This window comes from Miscanthus floridulus, chromosome 9 (genome assembly GCF_019320115.1).
Source record: "Miscanthus floridulus cultivar M001 chromosome 9, ASM1932011v1, whole genome shotgun sequence".
NCBI lineage: Eukaryota > Viridiplantae > Streptophyta > Magnoliopsida > Poales > Poaceae > Miscanthus > Miscanthus floridulus.
Window position 1 is genome coordinate 38,529,423 of NC_089588.1, and position 26,639 is coordinate 38,556,061.

Genomic DNA, 26,639 nt, shown 5'->3' on the forward strand with positions numbered 1-26,639 from the left:
ACAGGCCCTTTCGCTCATATCTTATTTTGCAACTTCTTGTACTACCCCATACGAAATTGAGAACTCCATATTAGCAATCATAGCAGCTCCTCACCAAGCACTAAGCATGCGTGAATCCCTCATCTTATTTTCTAACTTCTGTACTTATATGAATCTGAGCTCTTCATATGAGCAATCATTGCAGCCGTTCACCAAGCACCAACCATGCATGAATCCCTCATCTTATTTTCCAACTTGTCTGCTACTACTACAGTACTACCCCAGATGAAACTGAGGTCCATAGCCGCCTCCAAGAATACCTCTTGTCTGCTACTACTACAGTGCTACCCCAGATGAAACTGAGCTCCATAGCCGCCTCCAAGAATACCTCATCTTATTTTGTAGCTTCTGTACCTACTTCCCCATATGGAACTGAGCTCCGTAGCCGCCCCTCTACTTTTAGTTATGAATAGAAAAGACAGGCCGGCCTAGTAGTGGATAGATGATGTACAGTTGTAGAAGTATATATAGCTACTCGGAGTGAACCAATCCGAAAGTAGACCAAAGTGACGCGCACGCAGCAGATTAATATGGCGACCAGCGTCGACGAGAAGACGGATGCGGTGGTGCAGAACAAGAAGGTGGTGCTAAGGAGGTACGTCACCGGCCGTTTCCCGACCGAAGATGATATGGAGATCATTGTGGACACTATCAGTCTGCGGGTGCCGGTGGGGCGGACCGCCGTGTTGGTCAAGAACATGTACCTGTCCTGCGACCCGTGGATGCACTACCGGAGACAGCTTCTTTGCCGAGTGCCTCAGGCACTCGGCAAAGGTCCATATACACTCGGCAAAGCCTTTGCAGAGTGCTTTGCCGAGTGCACTTTAACAGGCACTAATCTGACACTCGGCAAATCCTTTGCCGAAGAAAAGTCGCCGTGACGGCGAGCGCCACCGTGACGGCGGCTTTGCCGAGTGTCAAGGTCAAACACTCGGCAAAGGTCGCCGCTTTGCCGAACACCGTTGGTTAGACACTCGGCAAAGGTGGCCACTGTGTCGAGTGCCACCAGCAAGACACTCGGCAAATAGGTGACCTTTGCCGAGTGCCTGGCCCATGGCACTCGGCAAATCTGTGATGTTTGCCGAGTGTAATGGCCTTTGCACTCGGCAAAGTATGTTCCCAGGTAGTCACTTTGCCAAGTGTCATGGCCATTGCACTCGGCAAAGTGACTGAAAACAGCCTTTTTTATTTGTTTTTTACATCCATCCAAACAAATAGAAGATATATATAACAAACATCACCAACATCACATATATATCATCAACAGCATATATATATCACCAACACCACATATATATCACAAACGTCACATGTCTCACAATATATCACAAATAAGTTCATAAGTAATCCAAGTGCTCCATCATCTACAACCACAATTGCAAATAGAAGTACCATTAACAACCACAAGTGTATCATCACCAAGATGGCCAATGAGACTAATTTGGTGAAGAATTTGCTGAAGCATGAGGATCGTTCGATGCCGCCGATTGATTCTGCACAAAGGAGAAGAGATTGCATGTGTGAGACAAGATAAATATATATCATACATGAATAAAACTTTCATACTCCACTAGGTTTGACCGTAAGCATAAACATACAAACTAAAACATATATACTCACGGGAGTAGAATAGTGAGGAGGTGGAGGTGGAGGTGGAGCGAATAGCGAAGGTGGTGGAACTACACCCATAGCGGCGCCAAGACTTTGCATGTACTGAAGAATCTCCGCCATCCTCCGCTGCTCGGCCTCCCGCTCGGCTTCCACCCTCTCCATCTTTGTCTGCATCTGCTCCCGTATCCTCCTCTCTTGTTCTAGCTGGGCCTACAATATATTCACCCCAATGTTACAATAATGCAAAGGAAAGGTATGAAAAACCCAATGAACGACGAATAAACCAGGAATAACCTCGAGTGCGTCCACCCGGTGGTGTGAAGTGTCCTGCCGAGGTCGTATGGCCGGGCTCCTGCTCGTGCTGCTTGCTCGAATCTAGGAGAGACTGGGAGTAGCGGCCGAGTCGATTGCACTGTCACCAATCCAGTACCGCTCATGCTTCTTGCCTCCTCCCACCCTCTTGACGACTTCTCCATCAAAGTCCTTGGTGCTCGGATCGTACTCTGGCCCATGGACCTCCCATGCCATCGATGTGTACTCACTGAGGCGGTTGTGGATGGTCGCATTGCTGTACGCCTCGGGCCCATCCTCCGGGTTGTAGTCGACGTTGGACGTCGCCTTGCCCTTGTGGGCCATAGCAAATGCCTTGAAGATGGAGCAAGGTTGGCCACATGTGACGATGACTGTGAGAAAAACAGCAAGATGATTAGAAATCATGCAGAATTGAGCGTTAGAATAAATAAATGAATTCGCGTACCCATGTTTCTGCATATCCGCTGAGGCTGCGGCTGCCTTGATGGTGTGCTACACCTGGCATCATCAAACGTCTCTCCCGACACAAGTTGTGCGTCTCCTCCCACTCGCGTGAGCACCACTTGTCCACCATCTATACCCAGCACTAGGGATGCGCGGCGCACCAAAAAGGAATCATCTATAGGCCATCAAGTACATGACATATCATAATATGAAATTAAGCCTACTTAATCTCAAAAGGAATCAGTATTAATGTTCTGTATTTACCTGCAGGTACTGGTCCCGGGTCAGCGTCATGGTTCTTGCATCCCTTTTGGTGACCTTCGTTCCAAGGACGGTCCCGTGGTAAGTTACGACGACCTGGATGCACGCCTCTTAATGCATGTCCATGACGAGTTTTTTGCAGCATTTGGTAGCCACCGCTTCCGCCCTGGCCTCATGTCCGTCCTGGCATCTAAAGAAATCCTGCATACAAACACGATGTATCCATTCATTATTTCAAGAATGTCCAATGAATGCGATGTATTGAGCAATGTAGTGCGAGGAAGACTTACCCACATCTCTTGCTTCACCTGCTCCACCTTGTTGTTGAATACCCTACAGGCCCGATCTGCAGCATCGGGGATGACGGTGTAGTGGTCAAATGAGTAGGCCGGCCCCGTCACTCCAGCGTACTCAACCAGGCCAGGGAAGTTCTCCTTGCACAGAAGACTGAGGATGCCATTGACTTGGCGTGTGTGAGCACCTCCACTCGCCACAATCGTCCAGTTCCTACCCAAGTGATTAAGAAAAAATATTAGTTTCTATTTTGATTTTCAACATATCATACAAAGTAGTGATAACATCTAAAGTTACTTACTTTCCCCCTCGAGTCAAATCAGCGTGCGTCTCTCACGAGGTATCGGTCACTGTGGGAGCCACATCGGACCTCACAAGTAGACGCTCGACGAACTAGAGGAAGCGGAACCCCCTGCTGTCGCCTCCTCCTCCTCATCCTCCTGTGCGTCCACCTGCACCTCCTCGGCGTCCTCCTGGGGCACATGCTCCTCCTCCTCCTCCTCATGCGATGGGGCGCTAGGCGACACTGCGGCTGCTCCTCCTCCTCATCCCATAGCCCACCATCTTTGTTCAATCACCTGCAATTAAAAAGAGTAAACCAATAAGCACAGGTAAACAAGAAGTACTTAGAAAGAGATGCAAAATAAACAAAACATAATTACAAAATAACATAGTATTACATGTATTAGAAATAATCTTCATGATTGGGATTAGCTAGATCATAAGTCTCATCATCACTATCAATCATGTCGAAATAATCAACACTATCCGAATGAGCAATGTTGCCATTGTCATTGTCTAAATGTAATCGCTCAAGCATTTGTAAGTCCTTCACATTTTGCACCTCATCTCCAGTGTCCTCTTCAATAACCGTTTCATTGTCTACTTCCATTCCGATCGCTTCGGTTAAGTCTATCTCAAACCTCCCTTCTAGTCCCTCTTCTTGAAAGAACTCTCCATCATATGTGTTTGGGTCTAAGTTGTAATCTTCATCGTTTGGGACATGCACTTTACCGTGTGGCAATACCCTGTGCACAATATCCCAACTCTTAAGATGCCTTTTGGTTTGACACGCATATGGGAGATAATAAACTTGCGTGGCCTGTTGGGCCACAATATAGACATCGTCTCCTGGTAAGACGGAATCCTGTCGAATTTTGACTAGCCCAAGATTAGAATATGTCCGTCTCGTTACTTCAGGATCAAACCAATGGCATTTGAATATGACGGGATTAAAAGGTTTGGAACCATGAAACTTGAGTTCGTATATTTCTTCAATTCTTCCATAATACTCGACCTCATCAATGCCGGGTGTAAAAACTCCAAAACTTGTGGTTCTTCGATTGGGCCAACTCTTCTCGTAGCTTGTTGTGCGAAAGCGATATCCATTCACGTCATAACTAGAAAATGACTTGACCCTATAGGCAAAGCCATCGGCAATCTGTCTCAACTCGACATGCATAGACGCATCCCTCTGGCCCTACAAGCTCAAGCAGGATACATCGTTATATTATTCGCACGTACGAGTAACTTGGAATGTCAAACTAAGTACGAGCTAAATTGGACGGTACCTTCTATTTGAACCAAGAAATAAAATCGGGCATTCCATTTCCCGTACCCTATCTAAGAAGGGTATCTAGCTACTGCTGGGTAGGATCCCTTGATTGACGCCAGAATTCATTGAGAAATTCCCTATACCAACGAGAAACAAAGGGGGTTAGATGCAGAATAGTGATGGCATATTTAACAAGTTCGTTGAGACCTTACTGCATGTACGGCGCCACTTCGTCAAGGTTGGTCAACACGTATAGCATGATATGGCACCACTCTTCATGATTCAAGGTCTTGGGGGTCGATGCACTTGAGCTTCCGAGTTGCCCTCGGAAAAGGCTGAGGTTCGATTCATTTTCGCCAGCATTGTAATGAGGGGGTGGATTATGCACGCTAGGGAGGTTGTCACCATAGTATGTTGTTGTGAAGTTCGCCACCTCCTCCAGAATGTATGCCTCTGCAATGTAAGCCTCAATTTTGCATTTATTTCTACATTTCTTTCGAAGAACCTTTAGACATCTCTCGATTGGATAGCACCAACAGCCCTGCACGAGCTCCCCCATTCGTGCCTCATACGGGAGGTGCAAAATCAAATGTTGCATCGGATTGAAGAAGCCTAGGTGGAAAGATCTTCTCTAACTTATAGAGCAACACAGGTGCCATTCTTTCCAAGTCAGCAATCACGGTCCAAGATAACTCCTTGGCATAAAGCTGGTGAAAGAAATAGCTCAACTCTGCCAGCACTAGCCAGACATGCTCAAGGACATAGCCTCGAACCATCGCCGAAAGAAGCCGCTCAATCCATATGTGGTAGTCATGACTCTTCATCCCTAAGACTCGCATAGTAGATAAGTTCACTCCCCTCCTCAGATTAGCTGCATACCCATCAGGGAACATTAACGTTTGGATCCATTCTAGTACTTCCCTCCTTTGGGGCTTGCTCAAGACAAAATCGGCCTTAGGCCTTCTCCATGTCTTGCCGCGACTAGGAGGCTTCATATGTTGGTTTGGTCTATCGCATAACGTTGCAAGATCCACTCTAGCCTTAATGTTGTCCTTTGACTTGTCAGGAATGTCCATGATTGTTGCCCAAAGTGCCTCAGTGACATTCTTTTCAGTGTGCATTACATCAATGTTGTGTGGAAGGAGAAGGTCATCAAAATAGGGGAGCCTGAGTCAAGCCCGACTTATGAGTCCACATATGTTGCTCACCATATCCCATGAAACCACCTTCTAGATTGACCACGAGACCATCTATCTGTTCACGAACCACAGCACCAGTCATTATTGGTGGTGTAGGGTCTGTCACTATGACACCTTTCATAAAGTTCTTGATGTCTCGTCTGAATGCATGGTCAAGAGGAAGGAATTGTCGATGTTTGTCAAATGATGAATACTTGCCACCCTTCTGCAACCAAATGAACCTCAGACCTTCCTTGTATACTGGGCATGGGAACTTCCCGTGAACACACCAGGCGTAGAATATTCCATACACCAGGAAGTCATGCGGGGAGTAGTGGTACCAAACATGCATTTTGAAGTTTTTCTTTGTAGCTCGGTCGTATGTCCATACCCCTTCCTCCCAAGCATGGACCAATTCATCAATCATAGGCTCCATGAACACACCCATATTATTCCTCGGGTGTCCAGGAATTATCAATGACAAGAATACATTCTATCGTTGAAAGCATACGTCGGGGGGAGATTGAGGGGGATAACGAACATGGGCCAACATGTGTATGGGGCAACCATCATTCCATAAGGATTGAACCCATTTGTTGCCAGCACAACACGTACATTATGAGCCTCTTTAGCTTTCTCATGATGAATGCCATCAAAGTGGGTCCATGCTTCACCATCAGATGCATGTACCATCCTGTCAGGATTGTATCGTTTGCCATTTTTGTGCCATGTCATCTGTTTCATGGATTCCTCGGTTATGTATAGCTGTTGGATCCTCGGTATGAATGGAAGGTGCCGTAGGATTGTCACGGGAATGTCAAGCTGCCTCTTCTAGCCATCACTAGAATCTACCTCCAGGAACCTAGAGGATTTACACTTTGGACAATACTTTGCTTCCACGTATTCTTTCCTAAATAGGACGCACCCCTTTGGACAAGCATGTATCTGCTCATACGACATCTTAAGTGCACGAAGGAGTTTCTATGACTCGTGATGCTCTTTGGCAGAAGGTGACCCTCTAGAAGTAGGCTGCCAATAACTGTCAACATACCATCGAAGGCGTCTCGACTCAAGCTATACTAGGACTTTAACGCCATTATGCGTCCAATGGCATCTAGTTGAGAAACCTTTGTCTAGCCATGAAGGGGTTTCTATGCCGCGGCAAACATGTCGTAGAACGCCTTTGCGGTTGCCTCTGGCTCCTCCTCCATATGTCCTTCAGCGAACTGTGCCTCGTGATAGTCATTTAACATGTCTGCTACTCTGGCATTAGCATCATAATCCTCAACGCATGGTCTCACCACCTCCTCTCTCATACGATCGGCTTCACCATGGTAGACCCACCGGTTTATAGTCTGTCGTAAATCCATTCTTCCAAAGATGTTCCCCCATGACCTTCTTCGTTTGTCTTTTCCTGTTTGCACATTTGCTGTAGGGACAGCAAATTTTACTCGCTCCTTTAGCAGCCACGCCAAATGCCCGTTCCAAGAAAGCATCGGTCTTGTCGATCCATTCATTGGTGACCTGACCCTGACTTGCGTGGCCCGTGTACATCCACTCACGGTCCTCCATCCTCTAACATATATAGCGGCGAGTAATATAAACATCAATTGCATCTACACAACGTTCCTACTATCTAATAGGTGAGGATAGGTCCTAATCCCATGCGAGGATCCATAGATGAGGTTAGTTTCCTTGCTCTACTCCTATCCGAGATAGAATTTCGGCAGCACCTCCCCACTGTTCTCCAAATACACCTCCTGCCAGGGAGAGTGTGTATCCGGAGAACAATAGGGAGATGATGCTAAAACTCTGTCTCGGATCGGAGCAGACCATGGAAACTAACCCCACCTACGCATCCATGGGCTGTCCAAAAAACGTGGACCATTCGAAACAGATATGGTTTTAGATATGAAAATATCTGCATATTTCCAACTGTATCTCTTTCGAACGGGAGACGCCTAACTAGGTTACGTGATCTACGACCATGATACAGAAAGAGGGGTTATACCTAGGGTGGCAGTGGAGTCAGGCTAGCGAGGCCATGGCGGGTCGGTGCAGTGGCAAGGCGACGTGGTGCAGGTAGACCCACAACGGCGAGGAAGGCGATCGGGGTCGCCGAGGTACTATGGCTCCGCTCCGACGGGCTCTTCTCTGCAAAAAAAGAAACATAAAACTGTCAATACAAAATTTTGGCAGCACCTCCCACTAGTACAGAAACAGGCTTTACTCCCAGTTGGGAAACGCCTTCAGTCCCGGTTTCCCAACCGGGAGCACGAATCTAGGACTAAAGGGCCCCTCCTTTAGTCCCGGTTGGTAATACCAACCGGGACTAAAGAGTCCTCCCGACCTGGCCGCGTGGGTTGGCCCTTTAGTCCCGGTTGGTATTACCAACCGGGACTAAAGGTTTTCATTTTTTTCTTTATTTTTTGTTTCTATTTTCAATTGATGATTCATTTTGGTTTTCGAATAGGTTTTCGAATACGCATTCTACGCTTCTAATAATATACGTATTCTACATGCTTATAATGTTCGAACATTTTATACAAACTAAAGTATGAAACTAATGTATATATTACATGCATATACATATATTGTATGTTATTTTATGTAGATATAATATGTATATATATATTACAAATAAAGCTTGTATTGTATATTCTATCATATCTTTGGGATAACAAATTCACTCCATCTGGTTTGGCTTCCATGTTTCGTTCACGTCATTGTAGAACTCGCCGTCGGGGTTTAAGACCTGGTCATTAAGAAATCCTGCTATGGTCTCTTGAATTGCTTTTAGTTGATCACGTCGTATGACTTCTTCCTTCAACCATAGAGTCTTCAATAGAAGTTAAAGGAAAAGTATTAATATATATATATATATATATATATATATATATATGTGTGTGTGTGTGTGTGTGTGTGTGTGTGTGTTGGTCACGTGATTACTTATATATATGAGCAATAAAAGAAATTGTGAATATATGAATATATTTATATAACGTACTTTGAGGGTCTCTTCAGGAGTTCTTTTAGCGTACGCCATGATGAACTCGCAAACTTAGTATCCGCAGTAGTTGTTCCCCTGTTCTTGCCTCAGAACCCACTTTTACGAGAAAAAAGATCCAGTGAATTGAAAGCTTGCATGGTGTTAATTGAATTATATATATATATAAATGTAGCTAGTACTTACTTTGTGTGCGATTGCATCCAGTGGCGCTTTACAATGTTTCATGTGGTGTTCCTCAATGAAACTTTTCCAAACACTGTGCCCAATAAAATAAAAAATTAATTTGGCCTTTAATAATTGTTGCAGTTAAGAGATTGGGGTATATATAGTTGCTAGAGAGACCAAGTTACCCTTGGATAATATCTATCATGTCTTGGTACTCTGTTTGCTCTTTTCTTAACGAGTCTAAGTTGCTCAACCGACTATTGGCCATATCGATGACCATCAATATCTAGTGATTGCTGCATATGTTTTTATACACAAATATTATTGACATTAACTATAGTCAACATATATATATATATATATATATATATGGGAGATAGCTTAGCTAGTAAGCAAATAATTGAACAAATGTCCATATGATCGACATTAATTATTTAACACTCACTTGAAGTTGTAGGGGAAGAGTATGTCCTTGTTTTGTTGGTTCACTAAGAACCTCATGAGATTTTTCTCGAGTTCAGCTTTCCATTGAGGCGGGGGATTAGGGTGTTTGAATATGGCATTTGGATCAACGAAACCAACATCATTATCCTTTCTCTTTCTGAGTTATGTCATCTCATATCTGCATATATAAAAATATAGTGTGAGGATATATAATTTATATATATACATGTAGCTTTATATATATACACTTTAATAGTAGAAAATAATCACACTTACAGACAATAGCAGCTAATGAGACTTTTGTCGAGAGAGTCCAGGTGGCATAGTTGGTGTAATTCTAAAAACTTGACATATATAACGTCATCGCCACGGAAGTAATGTTGGTTTCTAACTCTGACAGAAATAAAGTTCTCTCCCCATTCACACGCTGCCATGTACCACTTGTTTAGCAGGTACATTTGCGTACCCAGTTCACCTAAGGCCTCAAGGTTGTATAGACTCTTTCCATGTTCAAATTTCTTCCAAGGATCCACTTTTGGAGCAGATGGTCCTTCAGCGAGCACTTGGGCAAGGTCCAAATCGGTATCCTCGTAAAACCGAGCCAGGTCCTCAAAATCGACGTCCAGTACGTCTAAGTTTGAACCATATTCATTACGAATGACAAGAGGGGGAACTGATTATTGCGATTGTTGTACGAGTTGTGCAACATCTTTCCCTGCTCTAGTCTTTTTCTGCGCCGCCTCAAATGACTTGGTGAGAGAGCGGTCGCAGTCCGATTTTGGCAGGGTCTTTTGAGATTCCCGCTTTTTCTGGTCCACCTTCTTTCTTAGAAGATCTGGAGGTAGGTAGAAGTACGGTTTCTCCGGGTTCTCCCTCGCTTCTCGTTGCTTTCTTACTTTTTTGAAGAAACTGCTCACATCTTTTTGTACTGCAGCATTTAATTCCTTTTCACTTTTCTCGTAAGCCAGTTTTTGGGGAATAACTGGATTAGAGGAGGCTTTCTTCTTTACCAGCTGGTGGGCCAACGGCTTCATTTGTGGGGCGGACCTCTTAGGAGCTGGCTGCTTCTTGGTCATGAAGGGAGGCGGGGTAGCCATTGGAGACCTCCTTGGAGGCATTGGAGACCTTCTTGGAGGGTAGCAGCGGTGGCGGCATTACATAATCATTGCTCGAAGCACTATGATGATCTAGAGATTGAATAATTGGACTTAGATTGGCGGAGGCCCTGCTGTCTGAGTACAAAAAAGAATAATTAGGTATAAGAAATTGTTATTATTAATCATGCATGTCAATAGAAAATTAGTGAAAAAAATTATTTCGTTCACTTTTGTCCGCACCTATTGTCTGGTAGTTGAGGAAGCGGCGGTGGACTAGAGACCCCAGGAATAATGATGTAGCGCTTACGCCATAGTATGAATGTCTTCTCTGCTTGTCCTAGAGTCTTCTCCCCATCACCTCCTAGAATGTCAAGAGCCAGATCACTAAAACCATTGTTAACTCTATCCACTGAGACGCTAACATATCCAGGTGGTATTATTGCCCCATGGATTCTTGGTGTCTTGGTAGGATCTGGAGGAGAAAAACACTGAGAGCCACCATGATTGTGGCATTCCCTTTTGGAATATGTAGCTCACAAGATGTAAACGGTGCAGTGATGTCATCCACGAGGAAACGTAACATTGCTTCATCTTGATTTGGCAACTCCGTGGAAGCGTAGTTGCTTTTCAACTGATCAGGGGGGCTAATATTAATGTTGATTCCTGGATCTGATGCCTACAATTGGGCACTCATTGCTATTTGCACTTGCTTTATGATTTCGTCCTGCATTCTAGCTTACATGTCTTTTTCGCACTCCTGTGCTTGAAGCAACGCCTCCTGTGACTCACGAACATATTCCTTCAACATGCTGATCCACGCTGCTTCCTCATCCTTCCTTCTCTGCCGGCTTCTGTAGGTATCTCTATCGTTAGGGAAACCATGCTCCCAAGAAATGTTCCGTCCTAAACCTCTCATTTGGCCACTGTGTTTAGCAGTCCTGATGGCATACGTCAGTTCATCCTTCTCTCTATTGGGCATAAACGCACCAATAGCTTTAGCTTGTAGAGCATAAGAAAATCTTTGTGTTGCTCTTTCGAGTTTTAGGCCATGAACCAGCTTCCCGGTCTCTAGGTCCAGTCTTCCCCCATGAGCGAAAAACCAATTCTTCACGCGTTTGGGCCAATTGAGTGATTCTGGTGTGATACCCTTGGTAAGAATGTTCGCTTCCAATTTTTCCCACTTGGGAATGGCAGACGCGTAGCCACCTGATCCCATGCCATGGTGGTATACCTTCTGTCGGGCATTCTCTTGGTTCCTTCTCACCCGTTCCTCACCATCTTCCGATGTCTTGTACTGTACAAAATCATTCTAGTAGGGCCTCAACTTCGCGAGTTGGCCACTAGTATTGAAATTGGGCATTAGGTTCTTCTTGACGTATTTTATGTATAGGGATTTCTTCCAAGTCTGGAATTGTGTGGCCATCTTCTTCATAGCCCACTTTTGAACTAGCTCCTTCAATTCATCATTGTTGATATCATCATAATCATCCGCTTGCAACGTGAAATGTTGAAGGATATCATCCCAAATTAAATTCTTATCAAGATCAGAGACAAACTAATATGAGGCTCGTTGATCTTTTGCTTCCATTCACAAGCACTGATTGGAAGTCTATCCCTTACAAGGCACCCACAGTGTTGCACGAATTTCCTTGCATGTGGACCAAGTGGTTCACCTATCTCGATATTGAATTTTGATATTATATAGCGCCCCTCCAATGGCTTTTTCGAGCCTCGAATATTTTTGCTTTTCGCCGTTGTGGTCGTCGATCCAGAGGGCTACGTTTAAAAAAATATCATGTGTACACATAATAGATGATAGATATTCAAATATATATATATAATATTCAAATATATATATATACAAATATATATACATTGCCGGTATTTTCTTGCACAATATTTGCTTGGTTATCTTCAAGAGCCAGGTATTGACTCCCGTCATCTACATCGTGCTGGTCACCATTGCAAATTGAGTGCCGGTGTTGATAATATCCATCATTTCTTCATCCATGTTATCTCTTGGGGCAGCCATCTAGCTTTTACACCACTAGATATCTCTATAAAAATAAAAATTATGTTTATAAAATGGACTCCTGCAGGACGTGCCACCTCAAGGATAGTAACATTTGTAGATGACATTTGTAGGTCTGAAGTTATCAAATATCCATCAAATTCTAGCTCAAAAACATGTTTAAATAAATAACCATCCGTACTAGTTGACCTTGCTTACGTGATCATCTCGGCGAGCATTTCTCCACCGGACGGCACCGTACTTGGCCATGGAAGAGCTCTGATTCTATGAGGAAGGGGACACGGTCTTCCATGACCGTTGTCGCTCTCCCTCGTAGAATCAAAGCTCCTCCTTGACGTCCGTTATCGCTCGGCAGAGAACATGCTAGCTGAGATAAACACGGTGTCCAAGTTCAACTAGTACGAATTTTCTATAATTTTCTAACTATTTTCTAAGTATTTCATTTCATGGAAAATTAATTCTAAAAAATAAAAGGCATGATTTCTAAGTATTTCATTTCATGAAAAAATTAATTCTAAGTGACCTGCTCGACATCAGCAAGTTCGCGGGCGTTTCATGGAAAAATTAATTCTAAGTGACCTGCTCGACAAAATTGAGGAAAAAACACACGCTCTCATGACCTTGCTTACGTGATCACCTCGGCGAGCATTTCTCCACCGGACGGCACCGTACTTGGCCACGAAAGAGCTCTGATTCTACGAGGAAGGGAACATGGTCTTCCACGACCGTTGCCGCTCTTCCTCGTAGAATCAAAGCTCCTCCTGGACGTCCATTACCGCTTAGCAGAGAACATGCTAGCCAAGATGAACATGGTCCGCAAGTTCAACTAGTACGGATTTTCTACAATTTTCTAACCATTTTCTAAGTATTTCATTTCATGGAAAATTAATTCTAAAAAATAAAAGGCATGATTTCTAAGTATTTCATTTCATGGAAAAATTAATTCTAAGTGACTTGCTCGACATCGGCGAGCTCGCGGGCGTTTCATGGAAAATTAATTCTAAGTGACCTGCTCGACAAAATTGAGAAAAAACACACGCTCTCATGACCTTGCTTACGTGATCATCTCGGCAAGCATTTCTCCACCGGACGGCGCCGTACTTGGCCACGGAAGAGCTCTGATTCTATAAGGAAGGGAACACGGTCTTCCACGACCGTTGCTGCTCTCCCTCGTAGAATCAAAGCTCCTCCTTGATGTCCGTTACACTCAGCAGAGAACATGCTAGCCGAGATGAACACGGTCCATAAGTTCAACTAGTACAGATTTTCTATAATTTTCTAACTATTTTCTAAGTATTTCATTTCATGGAAAAATTAATTCTAAAAAATAAAAGGCATGATTTCTAAGTATTTCATTTCATGGAAAATTAATTCTAAGTGACCTGCTTGACATCGACGAGCTTGCGGGCGTTTCATGGGAAAAATTAATTCTAAGTGGACCTGCTCGACAAAATTGAGAAAAAACACACTCTCATGACCTTGCTTATGTGATCATCTCGGTGAGCATTTCTTCACCAGATGGCACTGTACTTGGCCACAGAAGAGCTCCGATTCTATGAGGAAGAGAACACGGTCTTCCATGACTGTTGCCGCTCTCCCTCGTAGAATCAAAGCTCCTCCTTGACGTCCATTACCGCTCGGCAGAGAACATGCTAGCCGAGATGAACACGGTCCGCAAGTCCAACTAGTACGAATTTTCTACAATTTCTAACAATTTTCTAAGTATTTCATTTCATGGAAAAATTAATTCTAAAAAATAAAGGCATGATTTCTAAGTATTTCATTTCATGGAAAAAATAATTCTAAGTGACCTGCTCGACATCGGCAAGCTCGCGGGTGTTTCATGAAAAAATTAATTCTAAGTGACCCTGCCTAGACAAAATTGAGAAAAAACACGCTCTCATGACCTTGTTATGTGATCATCTCGGTGAGCATTCTCCATCGGGATGTGGCACCGTACTTAGCCACAGAGACGCTCCGATTCTATGAGGAAGAGAACACGGTCTTCCACGACCGTTGCCGCTCTCCCTCGTAGAATCAAAGCTCCTCCTTGACATCCGTTACCGCTCGGCAGAGAACATGCTAGCCGAGATGAACACGGTCCGCAAGTCCAACTAGTACGAATTTTCTAAGTATTTCATTTCATGGAAAATTTAATTCTAAGTGACCTGCTCGACATCGGCAAGCTCGCGGGTGTTTCATGAAAAAATTACTTCTAAGTGACCCTGCTAGACAAAATTGAGAAAAAAACACACGCTCTCATGACCTCACACATCTCTCTAAGATCACGTAAGCCGTCGCTTGTCGATCCGATCCGACGGGGTTTGCCCATCGCTGAGCGTCGTTTAGGTTGCCTTGGCCTGACGGTTCATTCATGATTCATGCTACTGATAGGCACATACAACAGGCACATACAAGAGATCAAATGAGCCCTAGCTAGTCGTCGTCTTCCAAACCCTGTCGGCACATACAACGGGCACATACAAGAGACCCACTTGATGTCAAGCCGCAAGAAATCAAAACGAGCAAAACACAGACCTAATAATGGCTCTGGGGCTCCTCGTCCTCGAGGGGTGCGTCGGCTTGGGCGGCTCCTCCGCTGCGGCGTCACTTGGGCCAGGGACGCTCAGCGCGGGGAAGGCTCGGGCGCGCTCCGGTGAGGCAGCGCGGGGAAGGCTCGGGCGCGCTCCGGCGAGGACTGCGGCGACGATGGTCGAGGATGAGCGAGGCAGTGCGCTGGCGGCCAGAAGAAGAAGCGCGCGTGCATGTGGGGCCGTGACAACATGCGCGCATGACTGAGGCGAGGCTTGGGTGGATCAGCCTGGGGGCGGCGGCGCTGCTGGATCAGATCGATCTGGTGGAGAAGATGAGGTGACGGCGTGGCTGGAGGCAAGAGGAAGAGGACTAGAAAAGGGAGAAGGGCGTGGTTTATAAAGGGAGACCTGTAGTCCTAGGTGATGGTTAGAACGGGACTAAAGGTTCTTTAGTCCTAGGGTGATGGGTAGAACCGGGACTAAAGGTTTGACCTTTAGTCCTGGCTGTAGCCATGACCCGAGGAGTAAAGGTGCTTTTGGCGGGCCGCGAAAGTGCAGCCCACCTTGGCAAGGTTCTTTAGTCCCGGGTGATGGTTAGAACTGGGACTAAAGCTCTAACCTTTAGTCCCAGATTGTAGCCACAGCCTGGAGTAAAGGGAGATTTTTGGGAGCCGTGAAAACGCAGCCCAACCTTTAGTCCCGGTGGCTTGATCCACCGGAGAGTAAAGGTGGGCTGCAGTTTGGCTTCCGCTAGTTTGAATCTCCATTTGTTTTTTTATATATTTCTTTCTATAAAATGTTAAAGTCTTGGTAATTGCACAGTAAATTAAATACAAGGCATAAAATTGTTTTAAAAGAATATGGATTTAGTTTTGCTTTTATTGCACACAGAAAAATTGTGTGACCTAAAGTTTTTTGTTTTTTCTTATAAGCATTGAAACATAATGTCATTAATATTTACTATTTCGTTAATGCAAAAATTTAGTGTTTATTTAAATCATTAAAACTTTTGTTTTCGATTGGAAATTTGTTTTCACATCATTTTAACGTAAATCTTTTCATTTTTTCATCACTCATTGTCCAAAAGCGACATGGAAATCCCACCATCAAACACAAATTTAATCTGAACATAGAAAAAAAAGAAAACAACACCTAATAAACATCTCTGAATTCATAATTATTACATAATATCTCTAATACACACTATTAAAACATCACTATATATATCAGCGGGCACGGTAGTGAACTTCTTCTTAACGTATATCCCTTGGTTATGATCGCACCGTACCATGGAGTGTCCTCATCATTTAGCTGGATGCTTGGTTCTTTGTTCACTGTGAAGGGTGGGAATTCGGTCATCCTTTTCATAATCTTCTGATATGTCTGACTTATCTTCAATTCCGACAATGTTTCTTTTCCTACAAGAACTATGTGACGCTTTGGCTCATTGATTGGGTCGTTGTTGTTTTTCGCTCTCTTAGTTTTGTAGACATGTCCTTGACATAGAACACCTGATTCACATGCTTGGCAAGGTATGAACAAGTTCATCTTTGTACCCAATATTGTTGAGGTCTACGGTTGTCATTCCATACTGGTTGTCGACTGCTACCCGCCTCCAATTGCCTTTACCCCATTGGCACTTGAACAAAGGTACCTTAAAAGTAGGTGCATAGTTTAGTTCCCATATCTCCTCTATGCGGCCATAATATGTTTGCTTATTTCCATTAGGGTCGGTGGCATCTATGCGGACACCACTGTTTTGGTTGGTGCTCCTTTTATCTTGGGCTACTGTGTAAAATGTATTCCCATTTATCTCGTACCCTTTGTATGTGAGGATATGCCACGATGGCTGCCTAGCCAACAAATACAGTTGCCCATCAAGACTCTCATCACCCTGACATTCTTTTCGCAACCCGTCACTGAAAGTTTCCATGTGCTGAAGCGTAATCCAAGCTTCAAACTTCCCTAGAAACTCGGATCGAAGCAACTCTTTATATGTCTCGATATACGGATCCACCAAGGAGGAGTTTTGCAGAACTGTATAGTGTGCTTTATTAAAATAATTGCCCTGCGTACCAATATATGTTTTCTTCCCTAGTGTTCCCTTTCCACTTAGTCTCCCCTCGTGTCGCGATTCAGGAACACCAATCGGGTCAAGGTCGGGAATAAAGTCAACCACAAAACTCAATGACCTCCTCTGTTCCATAGCCCTTAGCGATGCTTCCTTCTGGCCGAGCACGGTTGTGAACATATTTCTTTAGGACTCCCATGAACCTCTCAAAGGGGAACATGTTGTGCAGGAACACAGGACCGAGAATTCTAATCTCCTTGACCAGGTGAACTAGGAGGTGTGTCATGATATTAAGAAGGAAGGATGTGAACACCAACTCAAGCTAACAAGACATTGAACCACATCATTCTGTAGTTTAGCTAGATCCATTGGATCGATTGCCCTTGTGAGAAATTGCATTGAGGAATGCACATAGCTTCACGGTGGCTAGACGTAACATTTGGAGGTAGAATTCCTCTTAATGCAACTGGAACCAATTGTGGTCATGAGCACGTGGCAGTCATGGGACTTTAAGTTAGGAATTTCTTCTCCTGGCACATTTATTATACCCTTTTATATTCGAGGAGAATCCAGATGGTACCTTGATGCTTGCTAGGCATTCAACATGCTTTCATCTCTCCTTTGCTAAGAGTGTAGCTGGCAGGACTTAAGTAATGGCGTCCATCATCTGTCTTCTCTGGATGCAGGTTGTCTCATTCTTTCAAACACCGTAGGTCCTATCATGCTTCAAGTTGTGTCCTTAGCCTTCCTATACACACCCATGAAGCCTAGCAGGTTCACACAAAGATTCTTCGTCAGGTGCATCACATCGATCGTGCTACGGACCTCTAGGACTTGCCAATAGGGTAGCTCCCAAAATATGGACTTCTTCTTCCACATGGGTGCGTGACCGTCGGTCGTTGGAACAGGTTCGCTGCCATGTGCCTTTCCAAATACTACTTTCACATCCTTGACCATATTGAGTACATCCTCACCAGTTCGGTTGCCCGGCTTGGTCTGGTGGTCTGCCTTACCTTTAAAATGCTTGCCTTCTTTCTTAGGGGGTGATTCATAGGAAGAAATCGATGATGGCCAAGGTACACGACCTTTAGATATTTTTTCAAGAATATACCTTTAATGTCATCGAAACAGTGCGTGCATGCATTATATCCCTTGTTTGATTGTCCTGAAAGATTACTTAGAGCAGGCCAATCATGATTGTTATGAACAATAATGCTCGTAGGTCAAAGTGTGCTCCTATTTTGTGCTCATCCCACACACATACACCTAGTCTGTTCCACAAAAGTAGAAGTTCTTCAAACTAGTGGCCTCAGGTACACATCGATGTCGTTGCAGGTTGCCTTGGGCCTTGGATGAGCACTGGCATCATAATAAACTTACGCTTCATGCATAACCAGGGAGGAAGGTTGTAGATACATAGAGTAACAGGCCAAGTGCTATGACTACTGCTCTGCTCCCAAAAGGATTCATACCATCCGTACTTAAAGCAAACCTTAAGTTTCTTGCGTCATTTGCAAACTGGAATTCTCTATCGATTGCTCTCCACTGGGACCCATCAGCAGGGTGTCTCAACATATTGTCTACCTTACGGTCTTTTTGTGCCATCGCAACAACTTTGCATGGTCTTTGTTTCTGAACAGACGTTTCAAGCGTGGTATTATAGGAGCATACCACATAATCTTGGCAGGGATTTTCTTCGTGGGACGTTCGCCCTCAACATCACCAGGGTCATCTCGCCTGATCTTATACCGCGATGCATGACATACCGGGCATGCATCTAACTTCTCATACTCTCGCCACGGTAGAGGATAGTCATTAGGACATGCATGTATCTTCTGGATTTCTAATCCCAAAGGGCAGACTACCTGTTTTGCTTCGTACGTAGTGGCGGGCAATTCGTTATCCTTCGAAGCATCTTCTTTTGGATTTTAGTAACTCCCCAAATCCCTTGTCAGATACACCATTCTTTGCCTTCCGTTGCAGCAATTCCAGTGTGGTACCCAACTTTTTCTGCCCCGCATCACAAGTTGGGTATAGCAATTTCTTGTGATCCTCTAGCATGCGCTCGAACTTGATCTTCTCCTTTTCACTTTCGCATTCTCTTTGTGCGTCACGAATGGCCTGACCAAGATCATCGGGCTCATCTTCTGCCCCTACCTCTTCTTCAGCTTCCCCCATTGCAGTATCATTGAAGGCACCATATTCAGCAATAATGTCATCATCGTCCCATTGTTCTTCTTCACCTTCTTCCATTACAACCCTGGTTTCTCCGTGCTTCGTCCAACAAATATAGTTTGGCATGAAACCCAACTTCAACAAGTGTGAATGAAGACTCCTTGAGCTAGCATATTCCTTCAAATTCTTACATATGGCACATGGGCAGCACATGAAACCATCGCATTTGTTTGCCTCGGCCACACGTAAGAAGAATGCACGCCCTCAATCAACTCTTGGGAGCGGCAATCAGCATGGTACATCAATGGCTGGCTCATCTGCATACATGATATACCTACCATATTAAAACCTAGAACATAATTAGTTAATTATACTGACATGCATGCCACCACACAAGATATTAATTTATGAAGTCTCGCTACAATGTAGGCAATCCCAACTACCACTAAAAAAACTAAAGCTAAAATGCACTTCAGCAGCATAAGGATTTCGCGACCAATCCCAACTAAAACAGACAGATCATGCGTTTGTTCAACATCTATGGGCTTCTTCCGCAGGATCACTGCCTCATCAGCCACCGTAGCCGCCTGCAAGAGAGTTTTGCACGTGTTCAACATACTCTTCCTCCCAGTACCAGCCTGAACATCCAGTGCCATCCCACTGAAATTAAAACAAAAAATTAGAACTTAATCACAATCATCATGAAAATAAGTATAAATTAACCATAATCATCAAATGCGACAAAATAACTCACATTGCGATCCGGACACTTGTAGAAGATACGGCCCTTGTTGGGACACTCCTTCCTCACCCGGTACTCCATCACAATCTTCTCCTCACACTTGCCGCATGCAATGAGAGGGAGGTCCGGCCTCAGTCGCTTTGGAACCCGATGAGAGGCCGAGGACCCAGAAGCAGTTGCCATCTACTCTCTATACTCATTTTTAATATAATATAAATTTCTCATTTTATAAACAAATAAAATTAAAAAAACTCTAAAATTCTCTATATCTCTAAACCATGAAGTGTGCTATGCATGCTAGAAATGAAAGCTGAATACTAGTTTTGAATAACTACTTTAACCTTCCTTCATCCAAATATGCAAACTTTAAAGTGATTTTGAGCTTAAATGGCTTAAATAAAAAAAATCCACCATAAAAAACCACATATATCTAGTCCACAAAATGTGATATGCTACTGATGAAACATGAGAGTATAAAGTTGGTAACCTTTAGAACCGAAGAATCGATGGAGGAATCGAAGAAATCTTGTGATTACCGGCGATGAGGAAAGAAGAGGCCGATGATGAAGCCAGAACACTGAGCTCGAAGTGGCTCGGGCTCGGGAGGACGAAGGGGCATATAGGAGGGGATAGGGATGAAAACGGTACGAATATTTTCTGACTGTATTCGAGACCGAATTCGTTTAGTTTAGAGGGGTTTAGATCTGTCCGTATCCGAGTCCGGATATTCAACATCCGATACCGTATCCATATCCGAATACTCAAATAGCATATTTATGATGTCGATATATAATTGTATCCTATCCGGCATAGTTGACACTATCCGTATTCGAATCCGAATCCGGACAGAAATATGAGAACAAATGTAATATCAGTGATATCCGTCCGTATCCGATCCGTTTTCATCCCTAGTCCCGGTTGGAGACAGCAACCGGGACTAAAGGTCCCTTTCTAGTCCCGGACGAAGCCTCCAGCCTGGAGTAGACTTTTACTCCTAGGTGGAGATATGAACCAGGAGTAAAAGTTAACCTTTAGTCCCGGTTGAAAATTCCAACTAGGACTAAAGGTCCCCTGCAGCAAAAGCCTGCCGCAGTAGCCGTTGGGCAGGGACCTTTAGTTCCGGTTGAAGCTACCAACCGGGACTAAGGTTTCTCTAGTCCCGGGCGCCAAAAATATCGGGACTAAAGCCAAATTTCAAAGTGGATCAAATGTCGTTTCTCTACTAGTGTCCCCTGCACGGTGAGGTGTCCAAAACCTGCAAGAAAACCAACGGCACAATGGCTGACCTGCACATATATATGAACGGCACGATGGCCGACATGTACAAGATTATATCCAACATATATATATAACAATGTCAAACCACTCCTACGACTACCACCATTGCTACTCTACCACTACTACTACCGCAACTACTAGTAATACTACGACGACGACGACGATAGGGCATACTTAGTGGGTGTCGTAGGGCGGCGGTAGTGAAGTGGCCAGGGCGCGATGGAGGCTGTGATAAAAATTTGAGAAGGTTTCGTGCAAGTTGTCACGTACGATGCTTGCAAATCGAAGAATCTCCGAACATGATTTCATGAAGAGGCCGACGAGGTGGTAAGCATCGTACGTGACAAACTTGCGCGAAACCTTCTCAAATTTTTATCACAGCCTCCACATATGATATTATGACATCTTGACAAGTTTCATGATTTTTGGACTTCGTTTGCTTTTTATAGAATTTAAAAACAACTCGACCGCAAGTTCGTGGTCGTGTTTGTGAACAAGATGTTCGAAATTGGTGGTCTGTTCCTAGATACGGCCTCACATTATACTAAATAACATGAATATCATTTTTCCATTCATTTTTTTTATTATTCGAATGACTAGCCGTTATAATTTGAATTATCCAAGAAAATTCAATTAAATGAAATAAATTAAAGAAATATAGAAAAAGTCCAAAAATGTGCCACATTGGAACATGGAGTACCAGGTATTGTATGAGGACTGCAGAAAAAGTTTGGAGGTCAAAAGTGAAAAAAAATATGGTTTACCGAGTATAAAAAATGACACTCGACACATCACCTCTTTGCCGAGTGTCAGGATAAGACACTCGGCAAAGGGTTAACGACGGCTGCCGGCCATTAATGGCGGTGGCCCTTTGCCGAGTGGTCTGGTTTGCCGAGTGCCCGACGCTCGACAAACCTAGTCTTTGCCGAGCGTTATTTTTTGCCGAGTGCCAGCAGTTTGCCGAGTGTTTTTTCTCTGGCACTCGACAAATAGCCTCTTTGCCGAGTGTCCAATAAAAAGCACTCGGCAAAGTCTGGGACACTCGGCAAAGAAACCGTCTCCGGTAGTGATGCGTGGCCGCATAAACAAGCAAGACCACAGCCCCACCGTGCCGCCCCGGGAGAGGTACGCATCCAAATTCTATCCACACAGTCGGTTGGTCTGGTCTCACTTGCTACATTGCCAGTTGCTAACCACGTGGCAGCCTTATTAGAATCAGAGGTGAAGAAATCTGTGTGTGGTACTGTGATTTGTTAATCAGGCCATGGTCAATTTCTCCGTGGGCAAGGTCACCGACTCTACACACCCGGACTTCACCGCCGGCGACCTCGTCTGGGGGATGACTGGATGGGAGGAGTACACCATCGTCATGGAACCGGAATCCCTGAAAAAGATCAACCACACCGAGCTGACCGCTCTCCTACTACACTGGGGGTTCTTGGTCAGCGATCATTGACGTTTTGCTCTCAAATATGCCAGTTTGCTCGTCAAAGACAATGATCCAATGTTAACCGCCGTACAGGGATGCCAGGGCTCACGGCATACGCCTGCTTTTTCGATGTCGGGCAGCCGAAGAAGGGCGACTTCGTGTTCGTCTCGGCGGCGTCAGGCGCCGTCGGGCAACTGGTCGGGCAGCTTGCCAAGATCGCCGGTTGCTACGTGGTCGGCAACGGGCCTGGCTCCGACGAGAAGGTCAGTCTCCTCAAGACTAAGTTCGGCTTCGACGACGCGTTCAACTACAAGTCCGAGACCGACCTCGGCGCCGCTCTCAAGAGGTGTTTTCCGATGGCATTGACATCTACTTCGACAGCGTGGGCGGCGCGACGCTGGACGCCGTGCTGCTGCAGATGCGCCACGGCGGCCGGATCGCCATCTGCGGGATGATCTCGCAGTACAATTTGGAGCAGCCCTACGGACTGCGCAACCTGTACTGCATCATCGCCAAGGCCATCAGGGGTGGAGGGGTTCTACTTTGCTTTCTACATGCATGTGTACGCGAGGTTCGAGGAGGAGATGGCTGGCTACATCAAGGACGGGAAGGTCACCGTCGTGGAGGACGTCGTCGAGGGCATTGATAGCGCGCCGGCGGCTCTAATCGGGCTGTTCTCAGGGAAAAATGTTGGGAAACAGTTGGTTGCGATTGCATGCAAGGGCATGAGTTGAAGCAGGAACTCCGTAATGGTGAGGAGCTGAGCAAAAACAAGTCTTGTGATACTTGTGTGATGCCTCTCCTACCGGTTCTTGTTTAAATAAGAGGGCACTGTTATTGTATTGGAATAAAAAAGGGGGAAATTTGTTGAACACAGCCAAAGTCAAAATTTGCCAGTGGACATTACAAATTCGTGGTTCCTTACAGCCGCACTGATTATTTTATTTACTTTTTAGTTTTGGGAAGAGAGAAGGTAGGGAAAATGTTTAAACTGCCCTCGTCTTCAACCTCTATCACCTGCTTTCCCGAGCTCTTCACCGCGTCGTCCTGAGTCTGGCTGTGCACCGCCGCCACCATGGCCACTCGCCACCTGGCGAGGCCACGCACCCGGCGAGGCCGCGCCCGCCTAGGTCATGGCCACCGACCGCCATGGCTTCGCCACCTGCGAGGCCCCGCCCCCGTCCAAGGCGAGGCCGCTCGCCCGTCCCAGCGAGGCCATGTGCCCCCGATCGTGGCCGTTGTCCGCCATGGCCGTGCCCCCGACGAGTCACAAGCCCCTGGCCAGGCCGCGCTCGCCCCAGGCCATGGCCGCACGGTAGGAACGAAGGGAGCAGGCCATGGGCTTTGCGGTTGAAATGGGGGGGCGGCTTGCAGCTCCGTGGCTAGTGAGCGCGCGGTGCTGTCGTGTGTTGGTGGTCCTTAATGATAATTTCCAACCGCCAATTTATATCTAAAACGGTAGAAATAAACAAACTTTTAACACAGGCATTTACTTTTGACATAGTTCCACATGTATTGGAAGAAACGTGCACTACTAGAAATATTCACTTCTATGACGAATAGATTTTGTCACTGAAGGAGCCAAATTCGTCATAATTTTAGTTTTATGATGAATTTATGATGAAAAACGGTTCGTCATAGAAGTTGCGTCATTCTTGCACATCTATGACGAATCTGACAAAATCGTCATATAAGTGTCTTGATCTGCGACGAAAAACAGATCGTCATAGAACTTTTTTGACAAGAGTGGAATGCCACGCTGGTGGGTGCTTCCGTTGAAGATGCTTTCCACGTGAACATGCTATAGGCCACGTGTACATGCTATAGCCAGTTGCATTGGATATGGTTCGGGTACGTATCACCTTCTTATTGCACAACGTGGCTATCTCTGGTTCTTGCACGTATCAGGTTCTTCCTGGACCACGTGTCGGGTCGCTGTTGTTCCACATGTTAGTTTTCTATTGGCACACGTGTCATGTTGCGATTGGATCACGTGTCACTTCTTCATTTGACCATGTTTTATATTTTTATTGGTCCACGTGGCCATTTCTTATTCGACCCACGTGTCATGGTGCTGTCCATCCATGTTTTGTTTTTTTATTCGGCCACGTGGTTTTCATGACTTTCTTCCACATGTTGGATTTTAATAGCCCATGTGTCGAGTCCTGGCTGTTGCAACGGGTCATGCTATGGTTCGTCCACATGTCGCAATTTTATTTTATCACATGGTCTGTCCTAGTTCTACCGCGTGGAGTACAATCAATTTGTCATAGAAGTAATTCGAGATCGTCACTACTACACGGATTGACTACATAACTATTTAGCCTGGCAAACCACTGACAGAGTATCACCACATCAAACCAGCATACAAGTCCACACATCAAACCGGCACATGAGTCCTCACATCAAACCACAAATGTTCACTGCTTCTAGTTGCATGAGTTGAAGACTGAGAATTACCAAAAGAGTTGATGCGCGTGCATAGCTCATGGAGATTGTTGTACTCCTCCTATTGCCATTTCTTGTATTCCCTCAAGCTCCTTTTAGTCTTTTCTGTCTTCCTCTTTAGTTCATCCACTTGATCGACCGAGGGCAGCTGAACTTTCTGTTCAACAGTAAGCTGTTCCCGAAGCATTCTCTCCGTCGATGTCTCTATTCTGGTGGAGCTTGTCTGGATACCAGCATTCTTTAAAAGGTTGTTGCTGCTTCCCTAGGAGGGGGCCTTGCCCTAGTAGATGCAGAGAACCTTACAAACGACATCAGCACTAGCAATTGGTTGCTGCCCATTAGCAACAGGTTCTGCTTGCATAGTTTCCATAGCTTCCTGCAAAATTCAATCAGTAAAAATTAGGTTACAGATAGTATAAGAGGACTTCAATTGAAAACCTAAGAGATTGATTCATAATAAGTAATGCATAGGTCTTCCTCAGCCTACTGCTGATAGAGATTACATAAGCTTCAGTAGATTTTAGTAGATTTCCATAAACACTAGGTTACTGCTACGTTTCCTTCTTTTATGGCAACGACTTCAGTAGATTTCAAGGGAAGCAAAAGAAGGTACTTACAACTGCTGCTCTTGCAGCAATCGCTCAGACCCTTTTTCCTAATGGTATGGAAGTCCCTGAAGACTTCCACAGCATTAACATCTTCATCAGGTGGACCATTGTTGGGACACGGTACGAGTCGCGGAAGCTCTAGGGATTGCAGTCGCGCTAAGAACTAATCATTAACCATGTTCTGTGAGCATTGTATAGGGAAAGAAGGATGGAACCTCCGCCTGGTCGGATGCCTTGAGTGAAGGTCTAAAAACTATGACGAAGATGCCTGGATGCAACTAAAGGCAAAGGCCCGGTCGCCATGAGGTGAACGTCCGAAAACTATGATGAGGACGCCTAGATGCAGCCGAAGGCAAAGGCCTGGACGCCTTGAGCGAAGGTCCAGAAACTATGGCGAAGGCGCCCGGATGTAGCCGAGGGTGAAGGCTCGGGCAATACCTACGAAGGCTACAGGAGTCAGCGCAAAGGTCCGGACGAGGGTCATCCCAGGCAAAGGTTCTAGGAGCCGGGGGACTTCCCGCAAGGCGGTGGGTGCTGAGCCATGGGCCGCAAGCGGACTCACGGTAGTGGCCCATCAAGCAAAGGCAGTCGAAGAAGAAGGCACCCAAAGTACCCCTAGCAGTTTGTATTAGAATAGAAATATTTCGAGGATGTACTGTAACCAACACAAGGTTTAGAATTATAAAGAGTAGACCTAGTAAGCAGTGCCCTATATAAGGGGGAACTCAAACTCTGTACAAGTGGGTGGTTGAATGTATTTATGAAACCTTAATCAGGCTTGGCCCACTTTCCATCTTCACGACATCGCCCCGGGGCACTCGGTTGGGCGAAGGCCTCCGCTAGTCCTTTCTACTCCCACCTGCTAGAAATCCTTTTCCAACTTTGGCACCCACCGCGTGTTGGCCGAGCAAA

General features: G+C 45.1%; 1 pseudogene; it reads left to right on the top strand.

The window, feature by feature from the left end:
* The first annotated feature begins 569 nt into the window (after positions 1 to 569).
* Positions 570 to 23,405, top strand: LOC136479681 (2-alkenal reductase (NADP(+)-dependent)-like; annotated as a pseudogene).
* Positions 23,406 to 26,639: the final 3,234 nt, after the last annotated feature.